Raw genomic sequence first — 11500 nt, forward strand, 5'->3', positions numbered from 1 at the left:
ACATGACAAAAGTTCACATATAACGTTATATACTCTATTGTCCATCACTTATTGAATTAGTCGCGCAGTGGCCTCTCGACTTGTTTTTGATAATATATGGATACATCCATATGTGCTTTTGAGAGGCCGTAGCGCGGACCTATTCAATAAGAGAACATAAAACGCTATTAATTCCTCTTTTCTTTTTCTTTTTAATTTTACAGGACAAAATCTCATATACAACGTTATATGTTCTCTATGCAAATTGAAATATTTTTTTTATGTCAATACAAGCTCATATATATATATATATATAATGTTATAACCATATAGATGTATATATGGTCACAAATATTCTCATATATGGATATATCCATATGTATTTTGAGAGGCCGCTGCGTGAACTAATTCAATAAGAGAACATATAATGTTATTAGTTCCTTTGACAAATAAAACTAATAAATTTATACATGAAAACTAATAAAACTAATAAATTTACGTTATTGAATTGGTCCGCGCAGTGGTCTAATAGACCTGAATATATAACCATATATATTCACCGAACAAAATGACATAATACCATACATATTCACATGACAAAATAACAACCAGAACAAAATGACATATAACCATATATTCACAGACTGATAGCAACTTTAAATCAGTAATAAGAGTGCACATGTGAGGTCGAGGGCGACGTGGGTGGGGAGGAGGTGGTGGGGGAGTTAAAAGACATGGATTGGTGGAGGATGTGGAGGAGGGTGGTCCTGAGGGTCTTCATCTACTTGGCGTAGAAGTTCTTGAACGGGTGGATGGTCTTCTTGCAGCCGAAGAGAGTTGTGAAACAAAAGATGAAAGCAATTAGGTTGAATTATACCGCTACCCTGTTAAAACACAAACAAATTAAATTACTTGTGTTTATGATTTACTTACACACTACTTTCAACATCTTGGGAAGCTTTCAGAAAGATCTATTTTTGGGTTTTCCTTTTTTCCTCAATATCGCGATGGTGGAAGTACGAACGTGGGTATAGCCGTGGGCGGCAGCTGCGCGAACAATGAGGCCTGGAACTTTTGGATAGTGGAGAGAACGTGGGCCCCAAGATTTTCTGCCATGGACAACGGCGTCTGTGTGAGGAGGAGGATCAGAAGTGCGGCGGCGGTGAGGAAGGGCGGCGACAACGAGTAATCAGAGAGAGAGAGGGCCCGATCCAGTTCGTGGTGAGTGAGGGAGAACTTGTCGGCGTAGATAAAAGAGGCGGAAGGTTCACCAGGGGAGGGAAGGAGAGAGAGAGAGGGGGAGAGGGGAGGCTCAGATCTGTTTTGTAATCTAGGGTTTCTCTCTCTCTATATGTTATATAGGAGGGTTTTTTGGTCTTGAAAAATATCACTTTTTAAGAAAATTGGAGTTATTAGGTTATATAACTATATTGGTGGACTAGAGGGGTTATGAAATTTAGAAATGGACTTAGTGGGTTACAAACATGCTATAGTGGACCTCCCACCAATTTTTTATATTTTTAATGGGTTTGAAACTTGAATAAGAACATCCATAATGGGTTTACTAACTAGTGTTTTAATTGTATATGTTAAGACTTAGTAAATAAAAATATATTTTTTGTGCCATAATGTTTGTATTATTTTGTGTGCTAGAGTGTGTTAAATCTTGTAGTATGCTATCATGTGTGTCAAGTTTAACAACTATACTAGCAAACAATAAGTGGGTCCACTTCTATGATTCAAACTCTAACTATAAAATATAAATGTCCACCACTCCTAATACACATTTGTGGGACCCATTTTTTATCCTAACAAATATATTAACACTCAAATTTACCAAACTCATTGTAGATGTTTTAATACACTCCTATGTTAGTAATGTCTAACACACATTTGTGTGATCCATTTTTATTTTAATACATATTTTAACAAATATTTTAACACAAATATACTAAACCCATTGCGGATGCCTTTTGTTCTCAATCTTAAATTGTACTAGCAGTGGAGGCACATCCCCCGTGTGTTCATGTGAAAGTGCAAGTGAAAATATTTGGAGAGTGGGGTGGGTAGTTTTTTTGGGGGTTGGGTTAGTGGTTGAGTTTTAGTAATTTTACTATTTCGCCCTAAGGTTAATCATGTTATAAAATCGGATATAAAACTTGGGTTTTGATTAGGACAATAGTAGAAATTGCTATGTTTGGGGACCTTACTTCAGTTTCTTCTTAATGGGTTTGAAATTCAAATACTTATGTTCTCAATCTTAAATTGTACTAACAGTTGGGGGCACACCCTCCGTGTGTTCATGTGAAAGTACAAGTGAAAATATTTGAAGAGTGAAAGTGTGGATGGGTAGTTTTTTTTGGGAGTGGGGTGAGTGGTTGAGTTTTAGTAATTTACTATTCCGCGCTAAAGTTAATCATGTTATATTAAAATGAGATATAAAACTTGGATTTTGATTAAGACAAAAGTGAAAATCGCTTTTGTGACATGACTTCAATAACAGGTTACACCAAAAGTTTCTCTTCTTTTATATAATAAAAATAGATAAATGTCCCATTGAATAGTTATGTAATACAGAGTAATTCTTAAATTGAATACTTATGTTTTCTTACATATTTTGAAAAATACTAATGTTAAAGTCATAATATTTTATTTTTTTATGAAAAAAATACATGGTATATTGATTATGTGGTTGTGCTTGATTGAAGATTTGTAAAAATATGTCACGAAAATTGACGTTATGTTTGAAAGCAACGTGTGCGTTTATGGTAAATTTGATATATTTATTGTTGTGGTAAATTTATTGGATACGATGAATTTTTCATAAATGCAAAATAAAAATTTAACAATTTTGTCATAATCGATAAATTCATCGAAATGTTCTTATATAAGAAATTTATCATGCTCATTAACGTTGTCTTTAATATATTTTTGTAAACTTATCATGTGCGGATTCCAAATTCATCTTTTTTTGTTAAAATTTATCACATCAAGGAATGGTTTGGTAAGGTAATAAATGTGGAGTAACAAATGGAATCTTAGTTTATGAATTATATAGAAGGAGGTCAAACATTAATGAAGAGTGCTTTTGGGGATTTTTTTGAGGTCAAGATGACATGCAATTTAATGATTCAAACCAATTAAAATTCTACTAGGTAAGTGCCACATGGCAAACAGAAGAGGCTTTTCACAGCAAGTGTCTTTGCAATTATGTATTAGATTGATTTCGTACGATACACATGCGCGCGCGCGCACTCGCACACAATCTCTCTCTCTCTCTCTCTCTCTCTCTGGATGGGGAGAAGCCATGCCAGAACAACAATGGCAGCGATGTGCAGCCCACCTCGAAACGGCGTTGTTGTCTTCCTTGAAACACTACAAGAAATTACACCATTCCCGACTAACAGTTTAGCCGGCAAAAGGGGGGAATTTAGTCGGCAAAAGTCTTTCCCGACTAAAAAATTTGGTCAGCAATTTAGTCGGGGAATTGCGGTCGGCAAAGGTAATTACCTACTAAAAACCATTTAGTCGGCATAAAAAGATTTTTCCCGACTAATTATTTAGTCGGCTAATTTTAATTATTGTCGACAAAATATTTAGTCGGTAAATGTTTAACAAATTACCGACTAGTTATTTAGTCGGAAAATATTTAATTAATTACCGACTAATTATTTAGTTGGCAAATATTTAATTAATTACTGAAAATATTTTGATAAATTCTCGACTAATTATTTAGTAGGAAAATATTTAATTAATTACCGACTAATTATTTAGTAGGCAAATATTTAATTAATTACTGAAAATATTTTGATAAATTCTCGACTAATTATTTAGTCGAAAAATTTTCAATTAATTACCGACTAATTATTTAGTTGGCAAATATTTAATAAATTACCGAAAATATTTGATATATTACCGACTAATTATTTAGTCGGAAAATATTTAATAAATTACCAACTAATTATTTAGTCAGCAAATGTAAGATTTTTTATTGGCGCATTACAGCTTTTACCAACTAAGTATTTAGTCGGAAAATATAATATTACATATTTTAAAACTAATTCTAAAATCTGCTTAAATTTTTTTTTTGGTGATTCACAATAAATTAAAGTAAGCAACATCTATTCACTAATCTACTGTAATCAAGTAAGGAAATTCAAGTACAATTCATTCATAACTTCCATAAATAAATGGTGTTCACCAAAATACTTAATAAACGGTATCCGAATTCGCATAGTACAAAATAACAAAAAATCATATCACGAAAAGTGTACGTAGCATCAAACATATCATATCCAAGCCCTAGAGTGCAAAATAATAGGAAAGTTCAACAGCGAGAAAACTAAATTATGGTAGAATCCACAGCAAAAATTCAATTTCTTCATATATAGTCCTTAACGAGATGCCAGACACTCCAATATCTGTGAAAAAAACAAAACACAATAATAAGACCAATGATATCGGTACAAACTTAACAATGGTACATCAAGGAAAGAAAAGAAACCTAACACCATGATATTGATACATGCGCACATACAACAACATTTCTCGAGTATAGGTATAAGAATGAAGAGAGCCATCTAATTTGTAAGTTCAACAACTAAATACGTTAATCTTGCTATTTTATTCTTCCACCAGAAGTAACCAAATGTTTGTTTTATTATATCTCAAAATATTGTCATGCTACCACTTTTTTTAAATGTACGAAAATGTTTTCTACTCTTATGTTCCAAAAATAAAACCTTGAACTTGCCCACCCCATGCCCCTTCCCAATCGACACAAAGTAACACTCAAACATAAACGATACAAACCCCACGCCCATTCCTAACCGACACAATGCAACACTCCAACGTAAACACTACAAAACAACGCCTCCCCTAGCCTCCGGAAAAAAAGCATTACAGCCTCCCTCCGTCAGCCCGTTCTCCTCAATTGCCTAACTCCGCCAGCCGACAACCAAGGCTCCAACTACGAAAACATAATGGAGACAACTCAAGTGTATTTCAATAGAGCCCAAGACAGGTAAGGCATGTATTCAACTTTCCTCCTTCTTTCCTCCTTCCTTTGATTGCAAACACCTTCCCCCTTCCAAAGACACCGACCACCAATTTCGACAACTTTGTAGACCATAATTTCATACACAAACTGTTTGACAAAATGAGCCTTCGAGTTCTTCAGACTTATAGATGGTTTGGTGACAATCAGTTGAAGATGTCGAGCATGATAGGAGCAATTTAACAATAACAGGGAAAGTTGGGATGCTATAATAAAAGTAAGGTGAATTTTGACCTACCTTCGGTTGGCATTCAAGAGTAATGCTTCTAGGGTGTTCAACAAAATTCCTTTTCCATATTGAATGTAGTGGCTTTGTACGAAAATATGGACACATCGTCGGAGCTCACGTACCGGTGTTGAACACCAACACTCCCGGACACTCTCCAGACACATGTCCGAAGCTTATTTGAATATATATATATACGGGGCGGTTCCGGGGACACCCAAAAAAACACCTAAAAAAATACCTCATAGTTTCCGATCAAATTTTAATGATCCGAGCTGCTCAATGTGATTAGAATGTGATTTTAAGGGTACTCACGAGAAATTAACAAAAAAAATGACCAGGAAAGGCTTGATCCGAACAGTTTCAAACAGTTTTTTATTGAACGGTTTAAATAAAACTGCTCAAATCAAGCATTTTCCGGTCTTTTTTTTTTGCTAATTTCTCGCGAGCCCCCTTAAAATCACATTTTGCACACATTGAACAGTTCGGATCATAAAAATTTAATCGGAAATTATGAGATTGAGATTTGGGGTGTTTTTTTAGGTATTTTTTTGGGTGTCTTTTGAACCGCTCCGATATACATGACAGACAGTAACCAACAGTAGCAGTGTGCATTCCAAATAGATCCATTGCCCAAGTAATTATAAACTAGGATCATCTCTCCTTGGTCACAATAGTATCAACTATTCTTCATTTCTTCTCAATAAAGAGAACCTATGTAGCACGGATGCGGACACGGGACACGGACACGGCACGACACCAACACCCCGATTGTCATCTCTCCTTGGTCACAATAGTATCAACTATTCTTCATTTCTTCTCAATAAAGAGAACCTATGTTGCACGGATGCGGACACGGGACACGGACACGGCACGACACCAACACCCCGACTGTCATCTCTCCTTGGTCACAATAGTATCAACTATTCTTCATTTCTTCTCAATAAAGAGAACCTATGTTGCACGGATGCGGACACGGGACACGGACACGGCACGACACCAACACCCCGTTTGATACTATTGTGACCAAGGAGAGATGATCCTAGTTTATAATTACTTGGGCAACGGATCTATTTGGAATGCACACTGCTACTGTTGGTTACTGTTTGTCATGTACTGATATTTTTTAGGTTATTGTATGTCTCTTAGGCGGAAAGAAGACTGGTGGTTATGATTTCATCTCGTGTACCCGCGGACAACCTCTCCAAATTCTATTGCGGAGTGGGAGAGAAGTAATCATAACCTTCATATTAAACACTAATCAAAGCCACGGATGCATAGAGCAATTGATGAGCTAGAAGTAAGCAATGTAGATATCAAATTATCAATACTGTTTCTACGATTTAGAGGAGTTAACAATAGAGAAGAAAAAGCGAGAAGATTCTATATGAAAACAGAATGTGAAACCAAATGTTTGTTGATTCCCCCCTCCCCCCCCCCCCCTACGTATGCTTCTGTTCTTGTAAAGTTATGATCATTTATGGCTTCTTAGAATAAATGACGGTGTCTAATCATGCTTATTTAACATTGCATGAACTGTTTTCATATGATCATTTATAGCACTAACCTCCGTATTGTGCAAGGAGTGTGTACGGGGCCAATTCAGGAGAAGAGGTTGCACAATGTCAAGAAAGAGCTTAGTCAACCTATGCCTTCGATATTAACCACAGACTTTGTACCTAGAGGGGAAAAACATCACACTGCAGCTTTATCGGCTCTTGGAAAAAAAAAAACTGTCTTGTGATTTTAGGATATTCAATTATTGTAAAATGTTTAAATTACTCTTTGGATATGTGGATGCATTTTGTTCAAGTATATTTGCATTCCATTACAAATATATTTGGGGGTTCAATGTGGTACATTTTTCACCATATAACAGTCACATGCAAAACCCAGATTATGAGAGAAATCAACCAAATTAGTAGATAATCAGTATATTCAACACATGCAAAAACAAAGACTGATCTTGGATTGTACCTGTTGAGGAGAAGCAGAGCGACCTCAGCCTTGAATAATGAAGAATGGGCTCCGATTTCTGTTGTAGTTCGAGGAGAGAACACGGCTACAACGAGGACGGCGTTGGGGAGATAGAGACAGAGACAGAGACAGAGACAGAGATAGAGACATAGAGCTGTGTTTGGCGTTGGAGAGAGAGAGAGAGAGAACTCCAGATTATGCGCCCATTCTCCTGCAATATTCATTCACGCCAACAACTATATGAAAGCTACGGTTGAGTCCCAGCCGCCCAATTGGAAAATTAAGTAAACCCAAATTGATTTTTTCATTTGGAGCACTAAAAACCCAAATCGATTTGTTCATTTGGAGCACTGAAAACCCAGATTGTAGGGGAGAGAGAGAGAGAGAGAGAGAGAGAGAGAGAGAGAGAGAGAGAGAGAGAGAGAGAGAGAGAGAGAGAGAGAGAGAGACAAATCGGCTCCACCACGGCTGGAGATGCAAAGTCGGAGGAGAGGGGTTTGATTGAAAGGAGCAGGAGGATTTGAGACCACAGTCGGAGGAGTGAGGGACTTTCGTCGAGGGTGTGGCAGCGGTGGCGATGCCGGTTGGAGAGAGGGGTTGAGCGACTACGGCTGGAGCAAGGGTCAGAGGGTCGATTGAGAGGGGATGGACTGATTGGGGATGCGTGAGGGAGATGGGGGAATGGTATAACTGGATGGGTTTCGATAAGGTGTAACGGCGCCGTTTCATATTATAAAATAATTGCCGACTAAATATTTAGTTGGAAATTACCTAAATCCCGCCATTTTTTTCCATGAAGATTTCAGATTGGCGCAAAAAATTGTATCATTCCCGACCAAAAATTAATTGGTCCGTGATTTTTTTTTTATCTTGGCAGACTAAATATTTAGTAGGGAATAATTCTTTGAGTCGGAATGACTTTTACTTCGTCCAAAAACATTAAAAGTCTTATAACACACCACCCGAGCCCCACTTGAGATTTTTTTTTTGCTCGATCAGAACCATTTATCTTCTCTAATATTATCAGTTAGATCATTCTTACTAATATTAAAGTTGATCTTTTTAAGTTAGACAATTGATTGAATAAAAAATACTATTTTTCTAATGAATTCACGTCTTGATGAAGGGATATTCTAAACCTGATTGAGCCACAAATTTACTGGAATGAATAATTCAACAAATACAAGAAAATCAACGATCTTGATCGTCAAGATTGTCTCGCAATCTTGTGGCTACTATAATAACAAGTACAACATAAGAATTAGTTAATTGTCAAATACATCAAACATATATATAGTTAAGGTAACTGTTGAGTCATTTTTTATAATGATCAATCTGAACCGTTAGGATTTCACATCTTACTTATTATAGCATTGTCACTAAAATCGGAGATCATTTGGTATTGGCAACCACATTATCGAAAGATATATAATGCGTTTGGAGAAGTTTAAATGTTATAGTGAACTAACCGAGCTCCGCTTGAGGTATTTTTCCATGATCGAAATCATCTATCTTTGACGTAATACAAATTTGAACATTTGTACCAAAAATGAAGTTAACTGCATATGGGTAGGCACTTAATCGGACAACAAAATTCTTTACATTTAAGAATTTATGTGCTGATAAAGGGGCTTCCTTGGCCCGATCGAGCCAAAATTTTACGAAAATCTTATGATTAAGAAGGGAAAAAAAATTAGCAGTAGTGATCGGAAAAGTTGCATTGTGATCAATGTAGTTGAAACAAATATTTCCTTTCTTTGAAATTTTTAAAAAAGGGGAAAAGTTGATATTCCATGACTAAGTCTATTAGTTCATATTAACCATAAAAAATTAAGATAAAAAACAAAATAAAAAATTACAAAAAATACAATTACCGAAAGATGTTTTAGAATTTTTTTTTTTACAAGAATGCAACATGACCTCAATCGTACCCCACAATCTCGGCTATTTAAGGGTATATAAGCCTCAAGCTACCATCAAAAACCCTAATAAGCTAAGCTAATAAACTCTCTCTCCCCGCCGTCTTGATGTTATCGAACTTCTGTCTGAAAGATGGAGATTATTTAGTCATCAGAATTGCCTGGAAAAGGTACCATTCTTTTTCTCTCTCTTAGTACTAAATCCATCTTTAATCAAGACTCCAGAAAACCCATTTAATCCTTTTGATTTGGCCACAAGATGTAGTACTGATATATAGAATCCGGTGTCAGAAGATTACAGATGGATCGTAGAAAAATCAATTTTACCGTCTAAAATTATTATTCGTAGTCTAATATCATTACGTACCGACTAAAATAATTAGTAGGGAAATTGAATTTTATTTATTGATTTTTTAAGTTGGTTAAAATTAATTTTACCGACTAAAATTATTATTAGTCGTCTAATATATTTAAATACCAACTAAAATAATTGGTTGGGGAATTGTATTTTATTTATTTTTTTTAAAATTTGTTAAAAATGAATATAGTCGACTAAAATTATTTTTAGTCGTGTAATATCATTCAACAGCGACTAAAAATTTAGTCGGGAAATTGTATTTTAGTTATTGATTTTTTTAAATTGGTTAAAAAATAATTTTACCTACTAAAATTATTTTTAGTCGTCTAATATCATTAAATACCGACTAACAATTTAGTCGGTAAATTGTATATTAGTTATTGATTTTTTGAAATTGGTTAAAAATTAATTTTACCGACTAAAATTATTTTTAGTCGTCTAATATCATTAAATACCGACTAACAATTTGTCGGGAAATTGTATTTTAGTTATTGACTTTTTTAAATTGGTTAAAAATTAATTTTACCGACTAAAATTATTTTTAGTCTTCTAATATCATTAAATGCCGACTAAAAAATTAGTCGTGAAATTGTATTTTAATCATTGATATTTTTAAATTGGATAAAAATTAATTTTTGCCGACTAAACTTATTTTTAGTCGGCAAAAAACTACTCTTAACGATTAAAATATGTTTAGTCGGGAATTATTAAAACTTCTACTGACTAATTTATATTTAGTCAGTAATTTCTTAATATTTGGCGACCAAATTATATTTAGTCGGCAACGTTAGTCGGGAATTATGTAATTTGTTGTAGTGAAACAACGTTTCAATCTCCAAACCAGATTGATGTGCTGCATCTCGAATGATGTTTCTATTGCTTGGCATCAATCTTCCTTGGAACGACATCATCGACCTCGAATGGTGGCAGTGGTAAAATTATTGCATGCGTGTGTGTCGGTGAGACATCTTCCTTTGATTCATAGATGCATGTATATTACTCCCCATGTCTCTTTTAAGTGTCTAGTATGGTAATTTCAATTTATTAATTAATATCATCATTACACCTCTCATATGCATCAACTTTTAAAAGGTGTCTCATCGACAAAATTGAAAGATGTAATGATGATATTCCCTTAATAAGTTAGAGTTATGAAATTGGACGCTTAAAAAGGAATAGAGGGAGCATTTAATAAGGGCAAAATGGGCCAATCAAACTAATTAAAGGATGAAAAAATAAGTATTCAAATCCATTAGGATAAGAATTTAAGTAGAATTCCAAAACATGTTGGCTATTTAATTTCTTCTACATATATATGTACTGTGTTTTCATTTTTTATTGTCTAACTAACACCCTAAAAATACCAAATGTGTCACTTTAGCCTTCTTTATCTAACAACTCCCAAACACAATTTTTGGGTCTCATTTTGTTACTCTTTTTTCATATAATACATAAAATGTTAAAGTCTCAAATTCGAATGATCTAAAGCTCCATTTCCACAAAAAACTTTGGCACTACAACTTATTGGTTTTTGTGAAGTTGCATACTAAACTAATTTTTTTTTTTTTTTTTTGTGGTCAAAATTGAAGTTTTTTGCACTAAACTAAAACATTCAACACATTTTCTTCCAAACACTCAACACATTTTCTATAATATTTAGTTTAGTAGAAACAATTTGATTAAAAATAACAACTAGTGGTTGTCCACAACTTATAAGAGCATCCACATCTCCCTCTCTACTCCCTCTTCTAAACTAAAGTAGCGAGCCATCTCCAAGAAAATCACCAAAAACCTTGCGTTATCAGGCTCGTGGAGGTTGCCTAAGAAGTGGCAAGAGCTACAATTCCTCGTTGAAACACGCGAGGAATTGTTCACTCGTTTGCCAATAAAATATTGTAATATATGCAAACTCTCAACCGTTCGACTCTGAGAGAGCTAGAGAGAGAGAGAGAGAGAGAGAGAGAGAGAGAGAGGTTTGAAGTGAT

The sequence above is a fragment of the Rhododendron vialii genome, chromosome 13a (genome assembly GCF_030253575.1).
Source record: "Rhododendron vialii isolate Sample 1 chromosome 13a, ASM3025357v1".
NCBI lineage: Eukaryota > Viridiplantae > Streptophyta > Magnoliopsida > Ericales > Ericaceae > Rhododendron > Rhododendron vialii.